This window comes from Parus major, chromosome 1A (assembly GCF_001522545.3).
Source record: "Parus major isolate Abel chromosome 1A, Parus_major1.1, whole genome shotgun sequence".
In the NCBI taxonomy this organism is placed as follows: Eukaryota; Metazoa; Chordata; class Aves; order Passeriformes; family Paridae; genus Parus; species Parus major.
Window position 1 is genome coordinate 19,090,509 of NC_031773.1, and position 17,372 is coordinate 19,107,880.

The following is a 17,372-nucleotide window of genomic DNA, read 5'->3' on the forward strand; positions in this document are numbered from 1 at the left end:
CGGGGGCGGCAGCTCCAGCGCTGGGGGCGCCGAGCCCCAGCCGCCCGTGGGCCCTTGGGGTGGACAGCGGGGAGCGGCGGGAACTGCCGGGAACTGGCTCTGGGCAGCCTCTGCCCGTGGCCGGGGTCGGCGCTCGGCCTCCGCGGCGCTCTCCAGCGGGGCGGCGGGACCGCTGGGAAAGGGTCTGCCTGCCGATCTGTACCCTACGGCCTTGGGGTACCTGTCGTATCCCGGTGGTGTTCTGGGGAAGCTCCTGAACATGAAGGAACAGTGTAATTCCCGCCCCTTATCCCCTGAGCAGAGTCTCTGAGCACCCAGAGGCTGCCTCTCTTCTTGTACACCCTTGTCGTTGAGGGGCCCAGAATACATCACTGGCATCACTTTTACTGAACTTGAAGTACTCTAGGGTTTATTCCTGTTAGGTAAATTCTCTGCAATCACAATTCCTGCAGGTTCTTTCTCTGCTCGAGCACTCTAGTAAAAAGCCTGTGCGCAAATTTTTCTTGCCTTCCCCCAGAAGCAGATCAAGTTCTTGCAGAGCCCACTTCCCACCTGTTGTGAACACAGCATCCATCGCCTTGCTATAGTACCACCATCTCCACGTTCGGACGTTAAATTTTTCTCAGCTATAGCTAATACAGGGATAATCTATAAAGAGGAGGGATGTCCTAGAAGAGTGGTTCAGGTAAGCTTTGGTCAGGTTGTTTAGACTTTGTAACTTTCCATGTGGATGTGGACCAGCAATGTTTCAAGGAGTAATTAACTGCTCTTGGCACTGTGAGTGCAGCTTCATTAAATGCTGTGTGTGCTGTGCTCCCTACTAAAACAGCAGGAGGAAGCTGGTCCAAATGCCATGCTTCCAAACTGGAAGTTGCTGAAAAGTTGCCTTTACATCTCAAAACAGCAAAAATACCAAATAATTAAAAATCAACTCCAAAAACATGGGCAAGAATAAGTTATACTTTTGGAAAACATGTTAAAAGTGGCTTTCAGACCCTGGCTGTGCAAAGTGCCACCACAGACTTAGCAGTGGGTTAGGACCATTCAAACATTAGTGTTTTGTGGGGTTTTCCCTTTTGGATTGCACAGGAGAGGCAGACTGTGCTGGCTGGATTTTGCCACTCTGGCCCAGCTTTTGTGCTAACCTCCACCAGAAGGCCCTTGTCCTTGTTTATTGGCTTCCTTCCTCCTCTTCACCTGACTGGGCTGAGTCACTGCAAGATAAGAAAGAACAACTCTGGCATAGCTCTAGTGTTTTTGAAGGCCTGGATTCCCCTTCTGTACCTTTTCACTTACTGGAGGAGAGAAGGGGAATCTGAAGAGAGAAATGGGACTTTCCTAGGAAAATTAGGTTAGTCACGTCCTGCAATCTTTGTGAGGAATCCAGTAAGGAGAGACTCACAGGCTGCTAATGGGCTTGGTAACACCTGACTTTCCAGGCTGCTTTCTCAACATCTGGGCTTCTGGCCAGGTTGTACCCTAAGTTTTGGCAGAATGCCCTGGAATTACAGCCTGGCAGCTCTCTGTGCCCTGGGCTGTGAATCTCTGTCTTCCATCACACTCTGTCCCAGGCCTTTTGCTGGGGTCTCTGTCACTCATACCCCTACCGTGCCTGCTCCAAACCTAATGATCTGCTCTCCCTGCTCTGGGGAAAAGCTCACATCTGCTCCATCTGATAACCACTGACCAGGACTGTACTTGCCACACTTTTGCTATATCAAGGCAGCTGTACCCAGGTTAAATACAAGCCTTGCCCCTCTCCCATCTCATAATGCAGCTCCCTCTGGCTGGAATAGTTTCCTCCAGCTCCTGTTCTGCTCCTGTTGCTCTGGCCTCATGACAATTTTTTTTTTTTTTAAGAAGCCTCCCTATGGACATATACAGAACCAGAGCAACGGCAACAATTTAATGTGAAAGAAGAGCTGGTGAAGTGAAGCTGTGCTGAATCCTCAACCAATCTGTAACAATCCCTTGCTGTGCACTTGACCTTGCCAAGTGTCACAGGGATTATGAAGCTGATCTGGATCTTGAGGTGGTCACACCGCATCCCACCCCAGGATAGCCATCTTCTCTGCTAAGCCTCCATAAGTTGCTGCTTTGCCAGGCACATGTGGATATGCTAAAGCAGCAGCATGGCATATTGGCGCATGCTTCTGCCAGCTGGGACACAAATGTGCACCACAGCACTCTGGTTACTGAATTCCATGCTGAGTTCGGCACTTGGCCTACTTGCAAAGATGAAAAGTGTTCACAAGATGGTCTTCTGCACTTCCTTGTCTTGTAACCAGCACAACATCCTTCTGACCCATGGAGAAGTGATACAGGGAGATATTCTCCAGTGAACCCAGATAAACAGCTGCTATTTGTGACTGAAGGATTAATTCCCTTCCTTATCATCATCCACCAAAAAAGAAAAATAAGAAAAGAGGTCACAGCAAACCCTAAATACAGCGATGCTTAGAAAAGAGCAACAAGTAAAGGACTGAATGATTAACAGCTTCCCAGACTCCTGGGAATCTTCACTGCAGTCATGCACATGCACAGGGTGTGGCTCAGGGCAGAAAGCTTTGTTCCCTCCCTCTCCAGCATCAGGACACAGATGACAGGACTGTGTGTGAATAGAACTCTAGTCCAGATTTCAATTTCTCTTTATTTCCTCCCTCTGCATTCCGTCTTTCTCTCCTTACTTTGTTATCACCCATTTGTTGTTATGTGTATCCTCCTGAAATTTTTCTCTTCCTGTTATTTTTTTTCTGCACGTTATTTTCTTTTACACTGAAGGTGACACCTGTGCCTCTTCCCTGCCTGCTTCTCTTCCCTGTGCCGTGGTTCTGAATTTTGTCCAAGACGCAGCCATACAGTATCGTTCCTACCGCTGAGACCTCCCAGGCCTGTAGAAAAGAGCCGAGTTTTCAGCTGTTATTATTAAAACCACCTTGTTCCACGACCAGCAGAACTAATGAAGCCAGGTTTCCCGTGGTTTCGCCTCTGACTCACTCGTGGCGATAACCCCGTGTCCCGTTTCTGTTCCATGCGCGATGTGACATCTCTTGCGGCGGCGAGAGGCGGCGCTGCCGCAGGTGCGGAGCGCCGCGCGCTGCCCGCACAGCGCGGCTGCCGGGGCCGCGGGACGCCGCCGAGCACAGCCCGCCGCAGCCGCGCTCCTCCTTCATCTCTCTCTGCTGGAAAACTAATTTGAGTCTCTAGTCTCGCTGATGCTCGCAAATCCCTAGGAACTTAATTATCTTTGAGGTTTCTACCTCTTTTATTCATTTGTTTGCAACTAGCCAATGTGTTCTGACATTTTTATGAGGGGCTGATGGGCGGATAAACAGTCATATGATTGATTATCGGTCTTTAGGAAGGAAGGTTGTTGCCCCATGGTCATGGAGATAACCTGTGAGCAACCAAAACAGCTAAAAAAGAACATCGAATCCTTTACAAAGCTTTGAAAATTGCACTTTCTGTGTGCAGACAGTTTTGATTGTCTGCGTGCCCACATGTCGGATCAACCTCCTTACATCCTGCTTGGGGATGTCCCATGTCTTAACTCTCTTCTGAAGGGTGGGGAGGGGGAAGAAAGGGAAAAAAATATTCTTAATTAAGCAGCAATTCATCATCTGTACTGGACAACCACTGAGATTCAGCCTGCCCTAGCACTCCTGCTACCACCATCCTTCATAACAAATTTTTGTTAATAATGGGAAAGCAAAAAGCACAAGTAGGATACTACCTGAATGGGTTTAGTCTCATGGCAAAGATATAAACAAAGCATCTATAAGGATTTTTTACTCTCCATTTGATGTCTCGAAGGGCACTGCATCATCCTCTGCTGGTGACTGAAATGATCCAAATATACATATTTATATTTTTACAGTCCATACATCACCCTGGGATCTACTTTTTCTGTATAAAAAGTGCCAGATAAATCTGAAGTGTTATTATTAAATTTGTGAAATGTCACTGTACGCATCCTGATTTTCATGCCCTTTGCACCGAGCTCACATGGCAGATCAATTTGTAAACATCTGGGGTTGTTCTTTGTTTGATGGATTTCTCAGTGTCTGTTTTCCAACAATCCAGAAAAAAAAAAAATGTTTAGGGGGAAATAACCTAAGATTAACTGTACAATTCCCTTCATTTTTTTCCATTGGTACTGGAAAAGATTTGATCCACACAGAGAAAGTGGGTTTTGGTATTTCCTAACCAACCCTCACTTGATGCATTTGTTTACCCCTGTGCAAAATACTACCCAGTCAGAATTTTCCATATGTTTAGTTTTGCGTATACTTTTTACAGATATAAATTCTGCACAAAGGTATGAGATAAAAAAAACCCCAGCAGTCTCTGGGTAAAATTTCCATGTGGAATTCACAGAAAACCTTATATGGATGTGTGCAATACCTATATACATATGCATAACTATTACAAGTAGCAGCCCCTGAAGTCAAGACTTGATGTCCTGACATTGCCCTGGTTTTATCTGGTTTTGTGTGAGCCTGGTTAAGAGAGCCTTGGTTACTGAAGAGGTTCATATAGGCAATGCTTGGTTTTTTTAAAGCTATCTTAGATTTTTTCAGGAATTTAATTTAAAAATTGCAAGAACAAAAATTTACAAAAATTTTCATCAGAAAGTTTAGTGATGTTTTAAAATGTAGATAAAATAGAAATTAATATAAAATATTGACAACAAATATCTAGCCCTGCCCTTTTTTTCCCTTCTTTTTTTTTTTTTTGTTGTTTAAATAAGCTCCTCACAAACACATATACACAAACACACCAGTATTTATAAGTATAAACCAGACAAACCAGCATGTCCAAATTTGATTAAGGAAGCTGCCTAGGAAAAACACTGAAGCCATTGCTCTGCCATTCATTTTAACCACAGCCAATACGCTTACAGTTGGTGGTATTGGTAAATTCTTCAACTGGTTGAAGAATTGACCATTGGGATCAGCTAACTGCCATGCATGCTTTTATAAATATATCTGTATTATAGAAAAAAAAATAATATCATTATCTACTAATACTTTAACTCATTTATTATGGAGATGTAGGCTATGGGAAGACAATTACAAATAAGAATTTGTTATTACAGTGTTCTATTCAAAAGTGGAAAATCAGATTTACCTCTTCTGTGCTGGAAGTAATGCATCTTTTTACATAACTTCAGACACTGCATGATTACTATTTTCCAAATATATATTGCAGAAATTTTATGCTTATACTGTTAAAGCATGTCTGAACTACAATAATTTAGAATGCAGCTTAAATAGTAGGAGTTTAAGATGGTACAACAGCATCAAATAAGCTGTTGTTTTTTGTCATTTTAAAATATTTGGACCTTTCAGAATTCATCAATGACAATTCTGTTAAGAAGGAAAATTCAAATATTGACTACTAGCACAGAGGCTGTATTTTACCTTTTTATTCAAAGGAAGATTTCCAAGATAATATGTGTATTTTAAATGACTAGCTAAGCTTCCATCATGCAATGGCAACTAATCAATAAATCATGTGCCATTGTTGTAGCTCAGCATGTCAAATAGCTGCATTTCAGTGTCCACACTTGAAGGTGTTGAGCAATTTTTTTGTTCTTGTACATTTCTAGCTCATTAGCCCTGATTCTAAGAGTGGTTATTTTCATGTCAATGAAATTGGTAGAAGAATCACGTCTTACCTGCTTCTGCCAAAGGAAAGAGATGGAATGGGATAATGAATGGGAAACTTCTGTCCCTTAACACTGCTTGCCACCCCATGTGGGTTTGCTAAAGCAGCTTTTCCTTGTGAGCAACATGGAAAATAAACACATGGTATCCTGTTAGACGTACTGGACGTTTTGATGCTCATGGGAGATGGTAAAAGGATGAATGTATTTGAGAGCAGCTTTTGGCATACATAAATCATGAGGTTTGTACTGAGACCTGGGACATCCAACTCGATGGATTTTGGTTAGATAACAGCATGAAGATGGACTAATAAACTTTCAGTTACCCTGCACATGTCTATTACATTTGCCTACCAGAACTCCAGTGCAATCTTCATCTGCCATATGAAAACTGCCCTGCATGAGTAGGTGAAATAGGTGGCCAGTATGCATGCAAATCTCTAGTTTAAGAATGGTAGAAAACAGCTGAAAAAGCATTAACCTTTGGTATGATCCCCCATTGCCATTAATCACATTTGGAGTGCCTTTGACACTCTGTCAGAGTATCTAAAAATGTTCTTGATGGAAACGGCTGGTTCACTTGGACTCTGGCCAGAATAAAGTGGTGTTTGTCCTCAGAGAGATGCAATGAAGAACTAGCCAAAGTGCAGTTGCTGTCTTTTGTCTGCAGTAAACAGCTCTAGCTCATCAGGATATAGCAAAATCTCAGTGTACTCTTTGCATCAGTCTTAAAAATGCCTGTTTTTTTTCATGTTTTAATTTATTAGAAGATTAAGTTATTTTCTTGTGGACAATAACTCAGGATGTAATAAACCTAAAATATAAAATATGTAAAATATCACAGGCACATCACATAGCTGGAACTCATGCAATCTGAAGTGAATTGTGAGGGTTTGTATAGGTTTCTGCAAGTACAAAACACAGATGCTCAGTTTTCCAATGGCTCTGTTTTATGTGTGTGTATGTATATACATGTGTATACATCAAGTCTGTGCTTGTACTCCTTTCCTGTATGCAGTGTGAGAAAGCCTGGGGTTTCATTTCCAAAATGATTAATAGTTGAGGCTGCAGTTATATTTCATTTTAGTAATTCTTGCATAAACTATGCCCCTCTGAGAAAGCAGATTGGATAGCCTGGTATAAGAGAGCTGAACAAAATTCAGTCACATCAGATCATCTAGGGAATTGTCCTGCACAGTGACACAGGCAAATCAGGATTTTGGTCACCTTTTTGATAGTTCTGAATGCTTCTTTCCTTCAAGAAAGCTCCTCATCCAGAGTGTTTCTTCCTCCCAAGACTTGTCATACAAAGAGCTGCCACTGGATGCAGAAGGCCCTCTGCAACTTGTGGTTTTTCTCCTGGGACCACATCTAGTGTGTGACCTCACATGTGGAAATTCACAGACCCAGGCAGCTGGAAAGGACCTCTGAAGTATTTATAACATAGCCCTGACTTGGAGCAGTGTCACATGCACCTATAGGTAAAGTTTTATTTGTTTGTCCAGAGGGGGACCATGGAGTTGATCAGAGGGCTGGAGCACCTTTCTTGTGAAGAAAGGCTGAGAGAGTTGGGGTTGTTCAGCCTGGAGAAGGTATGGCTCCAGGGTGACCTTACTGCAGATTTTCAGTACCTGAAGGAGGCCTGTAAGAAAGATAGGGAGAAACATTTTAACTGGGTGTGTTACAATAGGACAAGAGGTGAGAGTTTTAAACTAAAAGAGGGTCAGTTTAGAGTAGATTTAAGAGACTTTTTCACAGTGAGTGTGGTGAAATAGTGGTATAGGTACCCAGAAGATTATATAAAATATAACTTAAATTAGCTAGCAAAATAAGCATCCAGGAGGATAAACTTCACTACCAGTAGAGAAAAGAGCCAAACATAGAGATCTAATTAGATAAAAAAATGTACTCCTTTTGCATGCTGGAATTAAGCCAAGTCTTGCATGGCTGTCCAGTGCCCAAACTAAAATACCATCAATGCAACCCTAACCTAAATAACTCAACTCCTGGGACAGCCATCTCTCACCTGACAGCCTGGAGCCTGAGTGGGGGCATTGAGTCTGGAGACTGTTCATCTAGAGGCATAAAGCAGCAACTGGAGCTTGTAGCTGGGAACTCCTGTCTCCTAAATATCCACTCTAACTTAATTTCTGCTGTTTTTGGCACCTCTCTCAAGCAGTTCTCTTAGCGTGGTGATACATGGAGGTAAGGAAATGAATGTTGAAAGTAGCAAATGATGATTAATGAACACCTAGTCTCTTTGTTTTACTGTCCTTCCCTTTGTAATATGTCCTTGATAATTAATTTCTTCAAGAGGGGTTTCACATTATAACTAAGCTGGTTTAAGGTTCTCTTCAATGATTGATAGCTCCCATCCCCTCCCCTGTTCTGGCCATATAATCCCCCAGCCTCTTGGTCTAGTTTGGTACATATCTGACCCCATAAAATAAACTTCTTTCGGGAGCCAACAATCAGAAAATAACAAGAAAAAGAGATCTATGTTTTCCGCTTCCAGAATACCTGATGATATTGCTCCCTGAGCTGGTTTACCTCCTTGCCAGGATGGTGCTAACAGTGGCATATTGGAATGGGATTGGAATGGGATGAGGGAATGGAACATGCAGGCAGCAGACCACTAGATCAACCACTGGGTAAGCCTCAACAACCTTTTTGCTGTTAGAGGGGGAAAAAAGTCATGGGAAGCAATCGCTAGGTTCTTCATTTGTGTTTTCTCTTCTGAAATCTGTGGTTTTAACAATACTTGACTTTTAGATTTTTCATCCCACTGAAGTTGCAGCTGTCTCTACTTGAAGTAGGTGGGAGGCTTAAGAATGTGATTGTTACAAAGAGGCAATGCAGTTTCCCTCTTTGATCATCTGTTTTTCTATTTTTCTGTAAGATTCCACTCCCTGGCCCAACCTCAGAGCAGAAGTCAATAAGGCAGTAGGAACATTCACATATTAAGCTTTCTGCACACCAGTTAGCATGGGGCATGAGAGTGGTGGAGGAGTGTGAACTCCTGCTGCCACCAGCCTCTCCTGCCTCCAGCTCTCACAAAAGAACGGAGGCAGCAGGAGGGGCAGCACAAGCCAGAAACCAAGCAACATGAGGAATGGCTGGACAATTGCAACTGACAGGCAAGAGACTTGTAAGAGGCAAAATTTAAAGCCTCATTTTAGTTTTTCTTGTTAGGATGCTGCTAGGCCTCCTACAACAATGACAAGTCTGATATAATCTAAGCAATATTATATAGCTGAGAGCTGAATGAGGCTCTATCAGACATTAGAATCTCTCTCTAATGTTTTGCTTCTGATACTCAGGAAATTTTGTTCTGCTCTTGGAACAGAAGAGAAATCATAATTTGAATAAAACAAAGACAAACAACCAAACATTTGGCAAATACATTATTTTAATTGTAAATGTGGTAACTATTTGGAAATGTTGATGTTTTTTGGCAAGCACAGTGCACACATGTATGTTATTAGTCACCCAACACATTAGATTTGTGATAAATATACTTCTTAAAATAGATTTGCTCAGTATTTAGAATTTTTGTCTTCTTTATTCAATGAATCTCCAAAACTGTAGCAGATGGATAGTGGAAAAACATTTTTGACCTCAGAATGGAATAGTTTGATGAATTGCAACAGACAGATGACTTCTGTGTGTTAATAGCATCTTATTCAAAATGGTTACTGCCATGGATCACAGTGTTGTATTACAGACTTATGATAAGTATGCTGTAGAATGCATTTAAATCTAGTTTGGCAAAGAAGGACAGAAAAAAATAACTTCATTTACTATGTCTGCTCCTTGATCCTTTAGCAGTTTTTGTAGTTTGACAAACATTCTTATTTTTGCCATGTTTTCCTAAGAAAATAGGGCTTATGAACTGATGGTTTGGATTTTTATCTCTTCCCCTACAACAAATTTGGAACCACATCCTAGTTTGAGTTTTTAAAAGTATTGATATCCTGGAAATGTTATTTAAAAAATATATAGAGGTAGAAGTAGCCAAATTGGTGTCATAAAGGAAAAATGTGATGTCTGTGAGGCTAGTAAGTATGAAGGGATTGAAACAGAAGAGATAGATATGCTTCAGGTATGGGAAAGGGTTCATATGGTTGCTGTCTTGGTTTTAGGCAGTGAAAAAGAGCCATAGGATTATCTGCAGAGATGACTGATTCTGACAGTTTTGTGTCAAATTACTGTTGTGTGCATCACACAAAGTGAAGAAGAAGTTTTGCTTCATTTTTAGCTGCTTTGAGTATTCACAACAGCAACAGCCTACAACCAAAATCTTGCTTCTCTCTGAATGTTTGAGATATGTGACCCAATGAGAACTTCTGCAGCCTTGGTCCTGTGGGGTGGCTGGAAGAGGAGTCTTGCTCTCAGGTCTTTCTCTCATGACCACGTTTGCAGCCCCAGTGCTTATTGATAGCCCAAACAGGAATATTTTCATAGGTTTAAAAAGAAGCTCATGTATGATTGTTTACAGGGTCAGTTCCCACCAGCTCGGTGTTTCTACCATCTAATGGAGCAGCTCTCTTAACCCAGGTGAGCTTGACACAGGTGTCTTACAGAAAGTTTAATTCTCACTGACAGCTAATGTTAGAAACTAAGTGCTCATATTGCTTCTTTGTTTTCCTGTGGTGCTTTGCCTGATTCTGAAAAACCTTTAAAGTGGTGTATGCCTGAAATTTCATGTGAAAGCAATATTCATTGTCTTTTCAAAACGTGTGCTGCAGGAGTCCGAGAGAAAAAACTAAACGAAAGGTCTTTTTAGGTGTGAAAATCATCACATTAATCTGTGTTAACAGCTGATTTCAGCAGCCTCCTCTCACACTCCTGTGGCTGGGAAAAGTTCTTTCTTTCCTCAAGAAAATTGCCTCCCTTACTCTGAGGCAGGGTGAGGAGAGTAAAGAGGAAATTAGTGTTTCTTCTCGTTTGGTAATTTTCTTCGACTCAAAGACTCTTAGCAGCCAATTAAAGCAGTTGTGCTCCTGTTGGCTGCTTTCTTTGTGTATTAGGCAGAGGGAAATGGCAGCCTGCTGCAAAGGAAGGGCCGTTTTCACCAGAAATCATGGAAATTTCCTTATCCTGCCCCTAACAAGCAAGCAAGGAAACAGCAACAGGAGATAGCACGGTGTGTTGGCAATGGAACAGCCACAGAACAATTGATGTGAAAGCCTTCAGCTGAAATCAGCATGTGGCCCATGCAGCTGGCCAGCCTGCCTGCCTGAAGCTGCAGTAAAGTATTTACACCTTGCACAAAGTAAGAGGAGTGCTAAAAAAATCAGGAGAGAATCATTAGACTGTGTTTATTAACAGCACAGTGCTTTATCTTCAAAGTGTTGTGCACAATTAATCAATATATTCAGCAAGCGCAGTAAATGGATAGCATTCATTATCACCCAGTCACTATCTTACAAACAGATTTGAAGTGATGAGAAGAAGATGTGCTTGAAACCTTGTGAAGGAACATTTTTAACTTACTGTTTGAACTGGTGCAACCCTTTTTAAAACTATTTCGTACCACCTTGTCTTCCCAATCCCAGTTTCATCAGGCAAGCATTGCCCGCAGGGCTGAGAGGACATTTCAGGTGTCCTCTCTTATCACTTTGGTATGTGCCTGTTAGGCTAGAATGAAATCTGTTCACTCCATAGAAAGATGTGATTAATCTCAGGATTGTAATCAATTTCTGTGATTTTAGCAGCAGTAGTCCTGAACCAATATTTTATGTGAGCATCCTCATCCAGTGTGTGCACCTTTCCTCTGGATACAGGAAAGCTGGACTGGAGTTGTGCTTGGTTTGAACCTAAAACATGTTGCCTTCTCCAGGTTCTGAGAGAGTGGGTATTCAATGGCATTTGTGTTGGCCTCTAAGTTCTGGACTGAATTCAAGCTACTGGCAGCAGCAAAATAAAATTACAACCAGTACCCCGGAGCAGGTGGATTCCAGTTAATATCTGACTAACTACAGAAGTTGTATATAAAGTCAGACATTCTTACATGCTTTCACACATTAATATATAGTGTGTAGAGCATAAGTCTTGTGAAGAGCAGCTGAGGGAGCTGAGGTTGTTTAATTTGGAGCAAAGAAGACTCAAGGGAGACATTATTGTGCTCTGCAAATACCTTAAAGGAGGTTGTGCTGAAGCGGGAGTCAGTCTCTTCTCCTAAGTAACAAGTGATAGGATGAGGAGAAATGGCCTCAAGTTACACTAGGGGAGATTTAAGTTGGATATTAGAGAAAAATTCTTCACAAAAAGGGTTGTCAAGCACTGGAATAAGCTGCCCAGGGAAGTGGTTGGATCACCTTTAGGGTCTTTATAAGAAGCATAGATGTGGAGCTTAGTGACATGGTTTAGTGGTAGACTTGGAAATGCTGTTTTAAGGGTTGGACTTGATCTTAGTGCTATTTTCCAACCTAAATGATTCTCTGATTCTATAGACTAGAAGATGAAACCCAAGCCCAGAAAGAGAATTCAGATCATGGAGAGCTCTTCTAGCATAAAACAATACAGCAGTGATGTTAATTTTCTGAGTATTGTCATTTAGTGAATAACAAACCTTTTCAAAGTTATCTTGTCATTCACAGGACAAACTCACTTCAATGTGGATGCACAAGTACCAGTTCCAAGAAAAACTGCCAATCTCCTCATTAGTTTTCCCCCCACCCCCCTGCCCTTTCTCTCTCCCTCCTGCCATCACTCTTTTTTTCCAAAAGAAAGCATTGCACAATGACAGCAAGAGGTAAAATGGGTGAAACTCCAGGTCAATAAGAAAGCCTCATTTCTATTAGATTTGTTTGGAACCGTTAGTTTTTTGGGTTTTTTTGAAGAGTAGCTTCTAATGCTGCTTGCTTCTGTAGAGTCTTTGTAATTTTAGACCTTTTTGTAATTAGTCAGAGCAAACCTTGAGATGATTTTTAGTGCTTTTAAAAGAAAATATAATCATTGTAAACATCACTAGCTTCAGTAAGAATGGAGCTTGTGCAGTAGTTCCAAGATTTTTCCCTCTATTTCCATTCTGTTTAGTTTAATGCTTGAGAGATTTCTTGTTCAGATAGGTTTTTATTTGTTTCAGATAGGATAGCCTGATAGAAAAACTCTGTGATTAATATATGTTGTTATTAAACTATCAGGGCTTCAGGTATTCCAGTATAAATATTGTGAATCAAAATGCAAAGAACTGAGGAAATTAAAAAATAAAAATAAAAAATGTCTTTGATGGTGCACATTTTAGTCCAATTTGTACTGAACAGCAATCTGCCCAAGCAGAGAGCTCAACAGGCTAAATTTCAGGTCCGAGCTGTGGCACAGATTCCCGTTCTGCCTTAGATCACCATTAGCAACTGCATTTTTTAAACAGTTGCTCATGTGCAACGTTTCTGTCTTTGTGTGCCATAATGAGAAAGCAGCAGTCAGTCCACGACTGCTCCGGAGGCCTTGGTGCTTCAACTGCTCAGCTGCCATAGGCCACACCAGGCACCCAGCCTGCTGGAAATGAGATCAAGTCTCTCTTTTTGGCACCCATTCATGATGACAGGAGTCCTATGTGTACAGTGTGGCTGAGTCAACACGATTGTGGTCACTTTGTATTTTACATTTCTTTCCAAATGTAGTTAACTATCCTAAAGCCTATCATATTCTAATGCCAAAACATTACTTTCCAAGTTAAAAGCATGGATGGGCTACAATAAATTTCTTTTCATTTTAGAGCTGTGATTGTCACCAAAAAAATCCACTGTAGGTTTAGAAATTAATGGTAACCTACAGCATTTCATGTACCCAGAGTCACCATCCCTTCACAGACCAGGAGAAAAAATTTAAATAGCTCAATTTGCAGCTATTGATTCTAAAGAACATGAGAGGATAATCACAGCATTTCTGCTATTAAACTGTGATACAGCCCAAACAGATATTAAGGAGCTAATTGCTATGTCTAAAACATGCAAAACTGTCAAACTGCCAGCATTCAGCCTCACTTGGTAGTTTGGACACTACTAAAGATCTTGGCAAAGCAGAATAGATGCAGGGCATTCTCTGTCTTTACTCTTGTATAGTGTCACATGGCTGCAGGTCTAGCTCAGGTGGCTCCAAGGAGCGAGATCTACTGCAGCCTGCTCAGAAACACCTTGGCAGGAAAGTGGTACAGGCTGCCCAGCTGGGGATTGGAGGAGAATGGCTGTTAATATGAGACAGCCCTTTAGGCAAAGTGCTTCAGACCCAACATAGATTAAAAAAAAACAATGTGTAAAGGACACATAGTGAGAACTTAGTAGCAGGACTGTTGCCAGACTGCTTTGGCTCTTGCTTGTGGAATCATCTTAGATGTGTTGCTGAAATGTAAAGGTGTTGAACTGAAATGCCACTTTGTCTGTATGGGCACATGCTCTCCTGTAGTGCACAGCAATTCTCCTGGATGCTCCTTCTTTCCTGCTGGTGGCAAACTGCCTTTTCACGATGGGGAAGCCAAGATGCTCTGCAAGCAACATGAGCAGTACTATTAAAAATTACAGAAATTATAATTAGCCTTTGTCCTGCCAGGATTCAGTCAAGGCTGTCTCAGTAAGGAGGGATGGAAATGCTCTTGGCTCACTTATCTTTACTCATTGCTTTTCTCTGCTCTACATGTGCTTAACATGGGTTGCTGGACTTCCCATGACCACAGTGCATTTTCACTGTCTTGCATTCCCACCGTTGTTCATGATCATAATTTCTTCTTCCTTAGAAGTCTGGAAGATCCAATACTCCCACCTGACTTCAAACTGGGCTGTGATGGGCAGAAGCTGTATGCAAATAGCAATATCATAGCTGATAGCAAGACAAAAACCTGTGGCTGTAGCTAATGAAGTTAATGGGGCTGGGTTTTCCCATCAGGTGCTGGACTTTACAGCAAAATCAAAATTTACAGGTGTGACATGGTGCATATTTATGATGAATGTTCCACTTCCAGTAAATATCCAAGGAGACAAGAGACTGATCCTGAATTTGCATTTAAATTAAACAATAATCAGATGGGGGAAATGGCCTTTTGGTGAAGTGAGAAGGAAGGGACAGAAAAAAATGGGTAAAATGCTTATGTGCAGCAGTGGGAAAACCAGAGACTGCAGCATAAAAAGATAATATCTGGCTTACAGTATCGACTGGTACAAAGCCACTGTTTTTTCCAAGTTAATATGAGCCGATTGCTGAATAACTTTACTCTGATCCAGACATTTGCATTCTGTGGCTTCAGTGTTTTTGACCTAGCACTTAGGATACCAGAAAATGGGCTTGTGAGTGAACAAGGCTCTCAAACAGGCAGTTAAACAGCACATGATTGCAGCTCCAATTGTTTTGTAGTGTGACTTGCAGTTGCTTTTTCACTTAATATTCCTTCAGGCAAACAGGCTTTTTAATTCCTGTGCATTTCACAGGAAGGTTTGCAGATCTGCCTTTAATGTTTTGCTTCATCTGATTATTGTTGAGAAATACCAGGGACTTGAACTTGAATACTCCGCCTGGAGACATTTTTTTTTTGCTTAACAGATGAATAGCCCATACAGTGAAATTTGGAACAAAACTTTCTGCAACTCCACATGGTACTTCCTATGTCTCTTTAAAGTTAATTTTGTAGTGTAGTTATATGTGCATTATGCAGTAAATTATTTATCCTTCCACAGTGTTCTTCATTAGTGTGGAATTTTTGGAGTAAGACTCTTTCAGGGTTAAATTTTAGATTTGGTTTTTAAAAAGCCACATCAGTCATGATTTAATTGCACAATTTCAGCAGAGCTGACATTTAAAGTATGTGATAATTCTACCACTTCAGACAACCACTATTTCAAGGACTATCTCCTAGAAGCTAAATTAAGGATCATCTAGATTGAACTAAGAAGTGCTGAAGCATTGTTTGTGAAAAAAAAAATAATAAATTATTCTACAGGGAAAATAATTGTGATTTATTTATGCAGATGTTTGAGATAACTGGCACTGGAAATATACAGAGTCCACCAGAAAGTTTTCACTTACCAGAATTTCAAGTCCTCTTTGTTCTGGTGGCATAAATTTATTTGTAAGAAGACAGCCACACTTGGGTTTGATGCTTAAAATGCATGTTAGGAAAAATAGCCCATGGATTAATATTAATAAATGTCACTCTCAAAAGATAGTCAGCTTAAAAATCAGTCTGTCAATCCCACCCATGTACTTGTGGTTAATACACTCTTTGTATTAAAAGTAACTTTTCCCAGTAAAATGCTGGAAGCAGATGTGTTGTGTGGTCTCTGCATGGAAAATATCCTGGAAGGGGATTGTGTGGAACAACTGGGAAAAGAAAGTGGAGCAGGCAGCAACTATTCCCTGCTCTTCCAAAGATTAGCATTGATAACAACAAGGTGAAATAAAATAACATAATTGAAAACAGCACATCTCTTGTCTTGGTTTTCAGCCAAGTCATATGTCAGTTAGTGCTGATCTCTGCTTCCCAAAGGTATTGCATTCACTCTGCCTCTGAAAAAAAGTACTTCCCATGTCTGTTTGCTGCCTGCTTAGCTAGGAGAAGAAGATGAACCAGTTAGGTGCTAGCACAAGGTCTTGCCATAAATCTGTTTCTCTTTTATAGGAAAGAGTTAAGAACATGTGTTTATTTTGATTGTAAAAACAACCTTCTTTTTATATTCATTTTTCTTCCATGGCTTCATAGAATCATGATACATTTTACACATCCTGGCATTGTCCTTGCTTGTGGAGCTTGAAATGTAAAAAGAAAGTAAGTCAAAGCAAATAAACACAAGGTAAAGTAGAGGACAAGAAGCACAAGAAAGAGAAGAATAGAGAATTGGTTTTTTGTCAGGGTGAAATTCAGAGTGATTTTGAAGACAACCCACAGAATGAAGACAGGATAATTATTCAATTGCAGAGGCCCATATAGGCTAGAAATATAATAAAGCAAAATGATTAGGAAGAGCAGAGAAATCGGGGAAAAAATGGAATATGAAAACAACTGTAGGCAGTTTCAAATGTATTTAGTTTTAAGGATCATTTCATCCAACAGAACTTAGTATTTAGGCTGTGAAGGAAAGATGTGAACACTGACCTGATGGAGTTAAGGAGCTGGTCATGGCACAAGTAACCTTTCAAACTTAACCACTGGACACAAATAGCAGAATGAAGCAAGTACTGAAACTATGTGGGCCATCTGGGGAAGTTCTGGCTGACTGCACTGTGAGGCCAGACTGCAGTGCCTGCCCATTTGGCCTCAGCCAGTGTGGCTGTGGACATACTGCATTTTTCCCTTGTGCCTCAGTTTCTCAGCTGGTTCCTTAACCCAGTGTCACTGTGGAAAACATTACAGTAGAGGAGTACAAATACCATAGAATCATCGTAGAACACCAAGACTGCAAGAGACCTTAAGAGCATCCAGACCAACTATCAACCCAGCACCACACACAGGTCAGGTGCCTCTTAAAAACTTGCAGGGATGGTGGCTCCACCACCTCCCTAAGCAACCTATTCCAATGCATGACCACCCTAACAGTGAAAACATTTTTTTCTGTTATCCATTCTGAGTCTCCCCTGTCTCAGCTTAAAGCCATTTGAGTCCTGTCACTGCAGGCCTTGTGGAAAAGACTGGTCCCCACCTCACCACAGCCTCCTTTCAGAGAGCAGTAGAAAGTGATGAGCTCCTCTCTGTGCCTCCTCAGGACTAAACCAA